We start from the raw sequence: 11,087 nt of genomic DNA on the forward strand, positions 1-11,087 counted from the left end.
AGCAGCTTCTTGCGGCCCACAGGCACGTAGATCTATTGATTGTAGCCTGGTGCACACAGCAAATCTGAATTCTCACAGACTTTATTGGGAAGTCAAAAGTGAGAACTTTCCTGCAAAACTGCACCAAAACAAAAAACAAAACGCAGCGTGCGCATGTAGCCTTAGAGAGAGCTAGGCAGTGATTATTGCCTTTAAATTCCTTGCTGTTATATTAACCCAAAAGTTTTTTTCAGGGCTAATTCAAATCTATTCTCTAATATCGCTCTTCGCTGCAATTAATGTAGGGAGATATGCTGGAGTGTATTAGAGGCATGTAGGCAGGGATTCTAGTCTTACTGACTTTACTGCTACTGTGTTAATCCAAATGTCCTTTTCAGGGTTAATTCAAATCTATTTTATTTTCTAATTATACTGCTGTTAGCAGCAATTAGTGAATGTAGAGCTGGTGGAGAAGGGATATAGTGTATTAGGGTGGAAACACATCTATGCGAGTAAAATCGGTCCGACTGGGCTGAAAAAAACTCGGCTGATTTTAGTTCACGTTAGGTGCGAGTGCAACGCAAGTGCGATGCTATTTCTGAGATTTTACTAGCGTGGTGTAATGCGTGTGTAATGCGTATTTTTTACTATGTCATCTGCCATTCAGCGCTGCTACATGGCCGCTGACAGCAGACACAGACAGCCATGTAGCAGAGCTGAATGGCAGATGACAGCAGACACAGACAGAGCCGCACTGTCATAATGAACTCGGGTGAACTTAACCCGATTTCATTGTCATGCTGCGGCTCTCTGTGCCGCGTCCTGATTAGCGGTCACCAGTGAAGGACTCACCGGTGACCGCTAATCCCCTGAGTGACTGAAGTTAGCAGCCCTCTCTCATACTCACCGATCCCCAGCGCTGCACGGCATTCACACTGTTCCGGCGGCTTTTACTATTTTGAAAAAGCCGGCCGCTTATTAAACAATCTCGTATTCCCTGCTTTCCCCGCCCACAGGCGCCTATGATTGGTTGCAGTGAGACATGCCCCCACGCTGAGTGACAGGTGTCACACTGCACCCAATCACAGCAGCCGGTGGGCGTGTCTATACTGTGCATTGAAATAAATAAATAATTAAAAAAAATGGCGTGCGGTCCCCCCCAATTTTAATACCAGCCAGATAAAGCCATACGGCTGAAGGCTGGTATTCTCAGGATGGGGAGCTCCACGTAATGGGGAGCCCCCCACCCTAACAATATCAGCCAACAGCCGCCCAGAATTGCCGCATACATTATATGCGACAGTTCTGGGACTGTACCCGGCTCTTCCCGATTTACCCTGGTGCGTTGGCAAATCGGGGTAATAAGGAGTTATTGGCAGCCCATAGCTGCCAATAAGTCCTAGATTAATCATGTCAGGCGTCTATGAGACACCCTCCATGATTAATCTGTAAGTTACAGTAAATAAACACACACACACATGAGAAAATCCTTTATTAGAAATAAAAAACACAAACACATTCCCTCATTACCAATTTAATAAGCCCCAAAAAGCCCTCCATATCCGGCGTACTCCATGGACCTCCAGCGTCGCTTCCAGCATGAAGGTGACAGGAGCTGCAGAAGACACCGCCGCTCCGGTCACCTCCAAGCAGCAACTGAGGTGAGTAGCGCGATCAGCTGAGGTGTCACTGAGGTTACCCGCTGTCACTGGATCCAGTGACAGCGGGTAACCTCAGTGACACCTCAGCTGATCGCGCTACTCACCTCAGTTGCTGCTTGGAGGTGACCGGAGCGGCGGTGTCTTCTGCAGCTCCTGTCACCTTCATGCTGGAAGCGACGCTGGAGGTCCATGGAGTACGCCGGATATGGAGGGCTTTTTGGGGCTTATTAAATTGGTAATGAGGGAATGTGTTTGTGTTTTTTATTTCTAATAAAGGATTTTTTCATGTGTGTGTGTGTGTGTGTGTGTGTGTGTGTGTGTGTTTATTTACTGTAACTTACAGATTAATCATGGAGGGTGTCTCATAGACGCCTGACATGATTAATCTAGGACTTATTGGCAGCTATGGGCTGCCAATAACTCCTTATTACCCTGATTTGCCAACGCACCAGGGTAAATCGGGAAGAGCCGGGTACAGTCCCAGAACTGTCGCATATAATGTATGCGGCAATTCTGGGCGGCTGTTGGCTGATATTGTTAGGGTGGGGGGCTCCCCATAACGTGGAGCTCCCCATCCTGAGAATACCAGCCTTCAGCCGTATGGCTTTATCTGGCTGGTATTAAAATTGGGGGGGACCGCACGCCATTTTTTTTAATTTATTTATTTCAATGCACAGTATAGACACGCCCACCGGCTGCTGTGATTGGGTGCAGTGTGACACCTGTCACTCAGCGTGGGGGCGTGTCTCACTGCAACCAATCATAGGCGCCTGTGGGCGGGGAAAGCAGGGAATACGAGATTGTTTAATAAGCGGCCGGCTTTTTCAAAATAGTAAAAGCCGCCGGAGCAGTGAGAAAGCCGTGCAGCGCCGGGGATCGGGGAACGGTGAGTATGAGAGAGGGGGGGAAACTGACCGACAGACTGTGAGAGAGGGACAGAGATAGTGACGGACCGACAGAGAGAGAATAGAGACCGAGAGGGAGAGACCGACTGACAGGGAATAGTGATTGACAGACATTGGGAGACATCGCTCGTTTCCAGTGTTTTAGGAAACATGCAAGAAATGTATTTAGAAAATCGGATGTCACTAAGATGGTGTGAATGCCGTCCCGTGACATCCGATTTTTTTTTTTTTTACACGCTCCCATAGACTTGCATTGGAGAAACTCGCAGTAGAAACTCGCAAAAAAGCAGCATGCTGCCATTTTTTTTCTCGGTCCGATTTGGACTGAGAAAAAAATCGCAGATGAGAGCTGAATCATTCACTAACATGTGTCCGATTCCAATGCGAGTTTTTCTCGCATTGCTCTACTGCGAGAAACTCGCAAGTGAGAAGCAGCCCTTAGAGTCATTTAGGCAGTGATTATTGCCTTACATTTCCTGCTGCAACCTAAAAGCAAAAGTTCTTTTCAGGCCTTCATCTATTCTATTCCCTATTAATATTTAGCTGCATTCAGTGTAGGGATATATTCTGGAGGAGGGTTAGTTTTGGATTAGAGACATTTAGGCAAGGTTTATGGCTTTACAGCCATCTATAGGTCAGGGCACAGCTGATAGTGGGACATATGCTTGTGTAAAGGCCCCGTCACACTAAGCAACATCGCTAGCAACATCTCTGCTAATGAACAACTTTTGTGACGTTGCTAGCGATGTTGCTGTGTGTGACATCCAGCAACAACCCGGCCCCTGCTGTGAGGTCGTTGGTTGTTGCTGAATGTCCTGGGCCATTTTTTAGTTGTTGCTGTCCCGCTGTGAAGCACAGATCGCTGTGTGTGACAGCGAGACAGCAACAACTAATGTGCAGGCAGCAGGAGCCGGCTTCTGCGGAGGCTGGTAACCAATGTAAACATCGGGTAACCAAGAAGCCCTGTCCTTGGTTACCCGATATTTACCTTTGTTACCAGCCTCCGCCGCTCTCACTGTCAGTGCCGGCTCCTGCTCTGTGCACATGTAGCTGCAGGACACATCGGGTTACTTAACCCGATGTGTGCTGTAGCTAGGAGAGCAGGGATCCAGTGCTAAGCATTGTGCGCTGCTCCCTGCTCTGTGCACATGTAGCTGCAGCACACATCGGGTAATTAACCCGATGTGTGCTGTAACTAGGAGAGCAAGGAGTCAGTGCTTAGTGTGCGCTGCTCCCTGCTCTCTGCACGTGTAGCTCCGTGCGCTGGTAACCAAGGTAAATATCGAGTTGGTTACCCGATATTTACCTTAGTTACCAAGCGCAGCGGCACTGGGGGCTGGTCACTGGTTGCTGGTGAGCTCACCAGCAACTCGTGTAGCAACGCTCCAGCGATCCCTGCCAGGTCAGGTTGCTGGTGGGATCGCTGGAGCGTCGCAGTGTGACATCTCACCAGCAACCTCCTAGCAACTTGCCAGCGATCCCTATCGTTGTTGGGATCGCTGGTAAGTTGCTTAGTGTGACTGGACCTTTAGGCAGGGGATGGTACACTGGGATATACAGGTCCATCTCAATAAATTAGAATTTCAGCAAAAAGTTAATTTTTCAGTAATTCAATATGAAAAAGGAAATGCATATATTTATATAGTCATTACAAACTGATCTATTTAAAGTGTTTATTTCTGTTAATGTTGATGATTATGGCTTACAGCCAATGAAAACCCAAAAGTCATTATCTCAGAAAATTAGATTATATAAGACCAACTAAAAAGATTATTTTAAACTCTGAATTGTTGGCCCTACTGAAAAGTATGTACAGTAAATGCACTCAATACTTGGTCAGGGCTCCTTTTGTATGAATTACTGCATCAATGCAGCGTGCCATGGAGGCAATCAGCGTGTGGCACTGCTGAGGTGTTATGGAAGCCCAGGTTGCTTTGATAACAGCCTTGAGCTCTTCTGTATTGTTGGGTCTGGTGTCTCTCATCTTCCTCTTGACACTACCCCATAGATTCTCTAAAGGGTTTAGGTCAGGTGAGTTTGCTGGCCAATCAAGCACAGTGATACTGTGGTTATTAAACCAGGTATTGGTGTGGACAGGTACCAAGCCCTGCTGGAAAATTTAAATTTCCATCTCCAAAAAGCTTGTCGGCAGAGGGAAACAAAGTGCTCCAAAATTTCTTGGTAGATGGCTGTGCTGACGTTGGTCTTGTTAAACACAGTGGACCTACACTAGCAGATGACATGGCTCCCCAAACAATCACTGATTGTGGAAACTTTACACTAGATCTCAAACAGATTGGATTGTGTGCCTCTCCACTCTTCCTCCAGACTCTGGGACCTTGATTTCCAAAAAATTACTTTCATCTGAAAACACCTTGGACCACTGAGCCAACAGTCCAGTTCTTTTTCTCCTTGGTAAGACTCTTCTGGCATATTCTATTGGTTATGAGTGGCTTGACACAAGGAATGTAACAGTTGTAGCCCATGTCCTAGATAAGTCTGTGTGTGGCAGCTATTGAAGCACTGACTTCAGCAGCAGTCCACCTTGTGAATCTCCCCCAAACATTTGAATGGCCTTTTCTTAACAATCCTATCAAGGCTGTGGTTATACCGGTTGCTTGTGCACTTTTTTCTACCACACTTTTTTTCTTCCATTCAACTTTCCATTAATATGTTTGTATACTGCACTCTGTGAACCGCCAGCTTCTTTAGCAATGACGTTTTGTGGCTTACCCTCCTCGTGCAATGTGTCAATGACTGCCTTCTGGACATCTGTCCCCATGATTGTGTAGCATACTGAACCAGATTAAGGGACCATTTTAAATGCTTAGGTGTTTTGTGGTAATTCTAATTTTTTTAGATGACTTTTGGGTATTCCTTGGCTGTAAGCCATAATCATCAACATTATCAGAAATAAACACTTGAAATAGATCACTCTGTAATGACACTAATATATGAATTTCCCTTTTATGTATTGAATTACTGAAATTAACTTTTTGATATTCTAATTTATTGAGATGCACCTGTATAGTGGTGAGTGCGGACAGAGTACTATGGGATGGCTGCCACCATGAGGTTGTGGAAAGGCAACATTTTCAGTGCAAGCAGTCAGGCTATGCAAACATGAAGCATCCTGTGTACTTTCTTTTTCCATCTCCACCTGGTCCACAGGTAAAGCTTCCTCTATAAATGTGAGCAGCAAGTGTTTAAGTAGACACAGAAGCAGGATGGTAACCCTGATTAAAACGTCATCGCCGCTCATCATCTTGGTTGATTCTACAAAATTTTGTAGAACGTTACAGATGTCAGGCATCCATGCTCACTCGTCATGTCTTATGCTGACTGGGATACTGACGGGCATGTTATAGCTGAGGAAATAACACACATTGTGTAACTTCACAAGTAGCTCAGGCACATCTGGGTGGGTTTTCAAAAAGCGCTGAATCACGAAGTTGAACACGTGGGCCAGGCATAGTACTTGTGGTAGCTTGCAAATCTTCTGAGCCGCCACCATGCTATGACTATTATTACTGTAAGATGTTGACCAGCTACATTGTAAATGGCTGGTATTTGCTACTAAAGTAGTGTAAACCTGAAGGTCCGTTCTGTTACGTAAAGTGACTGGGTCAGGTTTACAGGTGGCTGGAGAGATGGGTGGGTCTGGCTACCTACATACTCCCGCCCATGGGTGTGTCGCATTACATGTTTAATGGAGTCTGTCTGTGTTTGACAGATTGAGAGACTGCAGCCAGTATGGATAGTGCTAGGCTGTAGGAAGGAGCCTCTGAGGGAGGTCCTGTACATACCCTGACAGGAGTCTGTGTGGAGGCTGCTGAAGGAAGGCTCGTCTATTGTATCTTTTGCTCACTTGCTGGTCTTCAAGGTAACGATAGGAAACATTTGTCCCATTTAAATGTTCATAAGGTTTATTTTGTACTCCATAAACTGTACTTCAGAACATAACAATAGATGAGCTTCCTTCGGCTTCACAGCAACTTAAACACACGATTTACTGACCGTCTCATTCACAGATATGCCCGCACTGGAGGTATGGCAGCCTCCACACACTGACTCCTGTCAGGGTACATACAGGACCTTCCTCGGAGGTTCTTTCCTATAGCCTAGCACTATTCATACTGACTGCACTGTTTCTCTCTGTCAAACACAAACAGACGCCATTAAACATGTCATATGGCACTCCCATGGGAGGAGGTATGTAGGTAGCCAGACCCACCCATCTGTTCAGCTACCTGTAAACCTGATCCAGTGAACACTTTACAAACATATGGATTATACGTACTAGAACGGACCTTCAAGTTTACACCATTTTTGTGGTACATGCTGGCCATTAACAATGTAGCCGGTTGGCATCTTACATCACACAGCCATGCCTAGTTAGTAGGTTTAGCATTTGGCGCCACAGATCTGTCTGGTCTGTGATACCTTTCAACAACTCTGCGCAGTGTGCTTTTTGTCATCTAAACATATTACATTTAGCAGAGCCTGTTGCTGCTTGGTGTAGGTAGGAGGTGGAGGAAACCCTGATGTAACTACGGCCTGCAGTCCTCTGCTTCTGTAGCACGTGTGCCATCCCAGGGTCTGACTCTGTCCTGGCCTTTAAATGTTCACTCAGTGTGTTGTCAGGGAAATGTAGCTTCCCTAGCTACAAGCACTTGTCCACGTGTCAGTTGTTACATAGACCTTCCAAGTAACTGCGTTGGCCAGGGCACGGGTGTTGTAATGGGATACGTGCGAGTAAAGCGGGCATGGAACATCTTGAAAAATAGTGGTGGCTGGGGCTTGAGTACCACTGGATGACCTTCTAAAAATTATGAGTGAGGGCCGCCTGATTGCCCACCTAATTTTAGAAGTGAGTGCCGCGTGATGGCCCTCTAAAAATTTGGAGCCAGTCCACATGATGACCCTATTGATATGGGGGAGGAGGATAATAAAAAGAAGAAACCATGAACTGTATACCCTTCTTTGGATGGGAAGGGGTACATGGAAATACACCATTAAAAAAAAAAGTAACCTTTAATTTCGCTTTATATTCCGCTGCTTTCATCCAATGGGGTTGAGAAGCCTGGGCCAATCCAGGCCTTGTTTATTTTAAGAACAGTCAGCCTGTCATTATTTTGAGTTGACAAGCGGATGCGTCTATCAGTTATTATGCTCCCAGCGGCACTAAAAAGACACACAATCAACTTACGCAGGGAGGGAGCAGTGACTGCTGCCTTTGAGTGTCAGATCTGGCTCATCTCCATGGACAATACAAATTTGAGTGAGAGCCACCTGATGGCCCTCTAAAAATTTAGGAGCAAGGGCCGCATGATGACTCTGTTGATATGGTGTGGAGGAGGCGGACAAGAAGAAAACACTTTTTGTGGGGGTGGGAAGAGGTGCATGGGAATACACCAGAAAAAAAGGAACATTTGATTTGGCTTCATGTTGTCCTGCTGTCTGGTAGCCTAGCTATTAAGGCTTTGTTCACACGTTGCATGTTTGCTTCATTTTTCGCAGCTTTTTTTAGTGAGTTTTATGCTACATAAAAGATGACTTTTACAATACCAGCAAAAGCTATGAGAATTCATAAATCTAATACACACTATTGTTTTTCTTTTCACAAACCTAAAACTTCTGCGTTGTGAAAGAACGCTGTGTGTGAACATAGCCTAAGAAGTGGAGGCAGGGTTTTTTTTTATTTTGCTTTGTATACAAATCATTATATAGGAAAGAATGTTTCCTAACATTTTTTCCTGTAAAATCCATTTTATCGTTGGTTGGGTATGTTTCTTTTGTCACTCTGAAAGGCTATGTCTGCGTTCTGGCTTGACAACGAAACTGCAGCATTTTGACAAATGTAAACATTTCGTTTAACAAGAAAACGCATGCATTTTAAACAGTGCGTTTTGAGATTGCGAAGTCAATGGGTGGAAAATGCAACAAAAACGCAATCAAGAAGTCACATGCTTCTTTTTTTTTTTAGGCAAGGATTTTGACAAATATTTGTCAAACAAAACGCTGCCTGAAAAAAAGCAACGTGCGGATGGAATTTCTGATTTCTCATAGACTTTGCTCGGGAAGCACAACGCATGCATTTTGTCAGTTTAAAACGCAACCAAAAAGCAAGAAAAAGGCACACGTGCGCGCAGACCCTAAAAGTGGCATAATACTCTGATAACATTGTTCCCAGCAGTGATCTGGGAATCAGAGATGCATCCAGCCATCTTCCCCATGCTGTTCAGATTCCATTTGAGCGGAGATTTCATCCATTTCATCGATTTTCCTGCCCCTTCACCTTCTGGGAGGGTCTTCCGGAAAAATGCTTGAGTTTCCCATTGACTTCTATTATACTTGTTACTCAAGTCAAGCACCTGAATAGTCCGACGTGCTCGATCCGAGAAACAAGCACCCGATCATTTTAGTGCTCGCTCATCACTATATATAGGCAAATTGTAGTCTATTTCATGTAAAAAACAAGATTAAAAAAAAAACTTTGTGGAAAAGGTTTTTCCACTTTTTTTTTTTTTTTTTTTTACAGGATCGGACACCATTTTTAGTTCTAATAAACTCCCATGAAGAATCCAGTACAGTTAATCTCTTGCACACTAGATGTCAGTGCAGGTCTGGAATAGTAGACATGTAGCCTGGGATTTACCAGTAGTTGTTTCCTCCGTATTCTATTTTTTTTTCAGCTTTTAGCGGTATGGCTATGTGCACACGACATCTTTTTAAGGTGGATTCCTTTTGGAACCGTTCTGAAAAAGGGCTGCAAAACAGCCGCAAAAATGAAGATATCTCACAGCAATGTAAAAACTACATTTTTCTGCATATGCTCAGCTTTTCCTCACTTCTTCCTCATAGTTTGGAGACTGAAACGGCTAAAAAAAGGTGTCATTTGGAAGCTGCCTGCTCTTTATTGTTGAAAGGAAGAGACGCTGGAGCAGAGCCACAGCAAAACTGCCAGTGAAGCCACTTTTGGAAAAAAAAAGGCTTTACGTACAGCGGCTTCACCTAGGCAAAACTCTGTGGTTCTGGCGTTGGAATTAAGACGTCATTTTTAAATTATTTTGCCACCGCCAAGGGCAGATTAATACAATGTTTGTGAGTTTCCGGCAATCACTGTAAGGAGTCTGGTAGACTGCTTATTTCAGGAGATGAGCCCATTCTGTATATGCATTAGTTGTTACAGAAAAAGGTGCTGGTTTAGCTATTGAACTGAGCCAAAAACCAGCCCCCTTGATATATAATGGATAACGTGACTGGAGAGGATACCTGACAAACGGGGCGCTTGGTGTAATTCAGGTTGATTAGTAAGTAGTGATGGGTGGATCCGGACTGCCAGGAGGTGCTGAAATCTGGTGCAAGCAATGCACCTCCTGGCAGAAAACCGCACAGAAACCGCGTCAAAACCGTTTTTGTGCATTTTTTGTCAACTTTATCATGACTCGGTATCAAAATTGGGGGAGACCACACGCCGTTTTTTTTTAATTACTTAAATATTTAAAAAAAAAAAAAGCCGCATGCGGGTCCTTTTTATTTTAATGCACAGCCAAGAAGAGCACATAGCTGGGGGCTGCAGCCTGTAGCTGTATGCTTTATCTGTGCTGGGTATCAAAATATGGGGGGACCCTATGCCAATTTTTTTATTTATTTTACACCAATATACCGTAGATAAACAGACATCATCTCTGATTGAAAGCAGTTAACCATTCTGTCACACAGGGTGGGGGCAGGTCTGACTGCAACCAATCAGTGATCCAGGAACTGCCTGTGGGTGGGCAAAGAAGTGCATATCCTTGAAGGATAATGAGCAATCCCGGAAGTAGTGTTACATCTGTGTGGAGTCTAGTAAGTATAACGCGCCCGCTCCAATCACCCTATCCCTTGTACCACCATTTTTTAGCTCCTGATTCGGGTCCCCATAGACTTACGTATAAGGACAGGCATCTAGCCAGATATCCGGGATCAATTCCAGGCCCAGTCCGGCTTTTGTTTGCTTTTTTTTTTTTGTAAACCGAGTATCTGCGAATCCACCCATCACTAACTAAGTTATATATTACTTTTTGAAGCACATGTATACTTTTGTAGCTCGATAAACCACTTAAAGGGAATCTGTCACCAGGTTTTTGCCACATAATCTGAGAGCAGCATAACATAGGGGCATAGATCCAGATTTCAGCGGGATGTCATTTACTGGGCTGCTTAGTGTAGTTTTAAATGACAATTTCGCAGCTGTAAATTGAATGGCATAGGGGGATTACAACAATGCCACCATAACAATGATTTTCAAAGCAAAAGCCACTAATCGGTTATCTCTTCACACTGCCAAATACAGTGTTGCTATAAAAGGCACTTTTCCATGATACTGCACTGTTTGCCTCACCGCTAGCAGACATAAAACAGCCCACCTTTGTACCTATTCTAGTGCTTTGCACTATCCAGAGATTCTTTTCTCACCTATGTGTGAAGCAGTGACTAGAGCAGGAGTGGGGAAGCTTTTTTCTGCCGGGGGCCAGTTGGAAATTTCTACTAATCTTCG

Source organism: Anomaloglossus baeobatrachus, chromosome 4, assembly GCF_048569485.1.
Source record: "Anomaloglossus baeobatrachus isolate aAnoBae1 chromosome 4, aAnoBae1.hap1, whole genome shotgun sequence".
NCBI lineage: Eukaryota > Metazoa > Chordata > Amphibia > Anura > Aromobatidae > Anomaloglossus > Anomaloglossus baeobatrachus.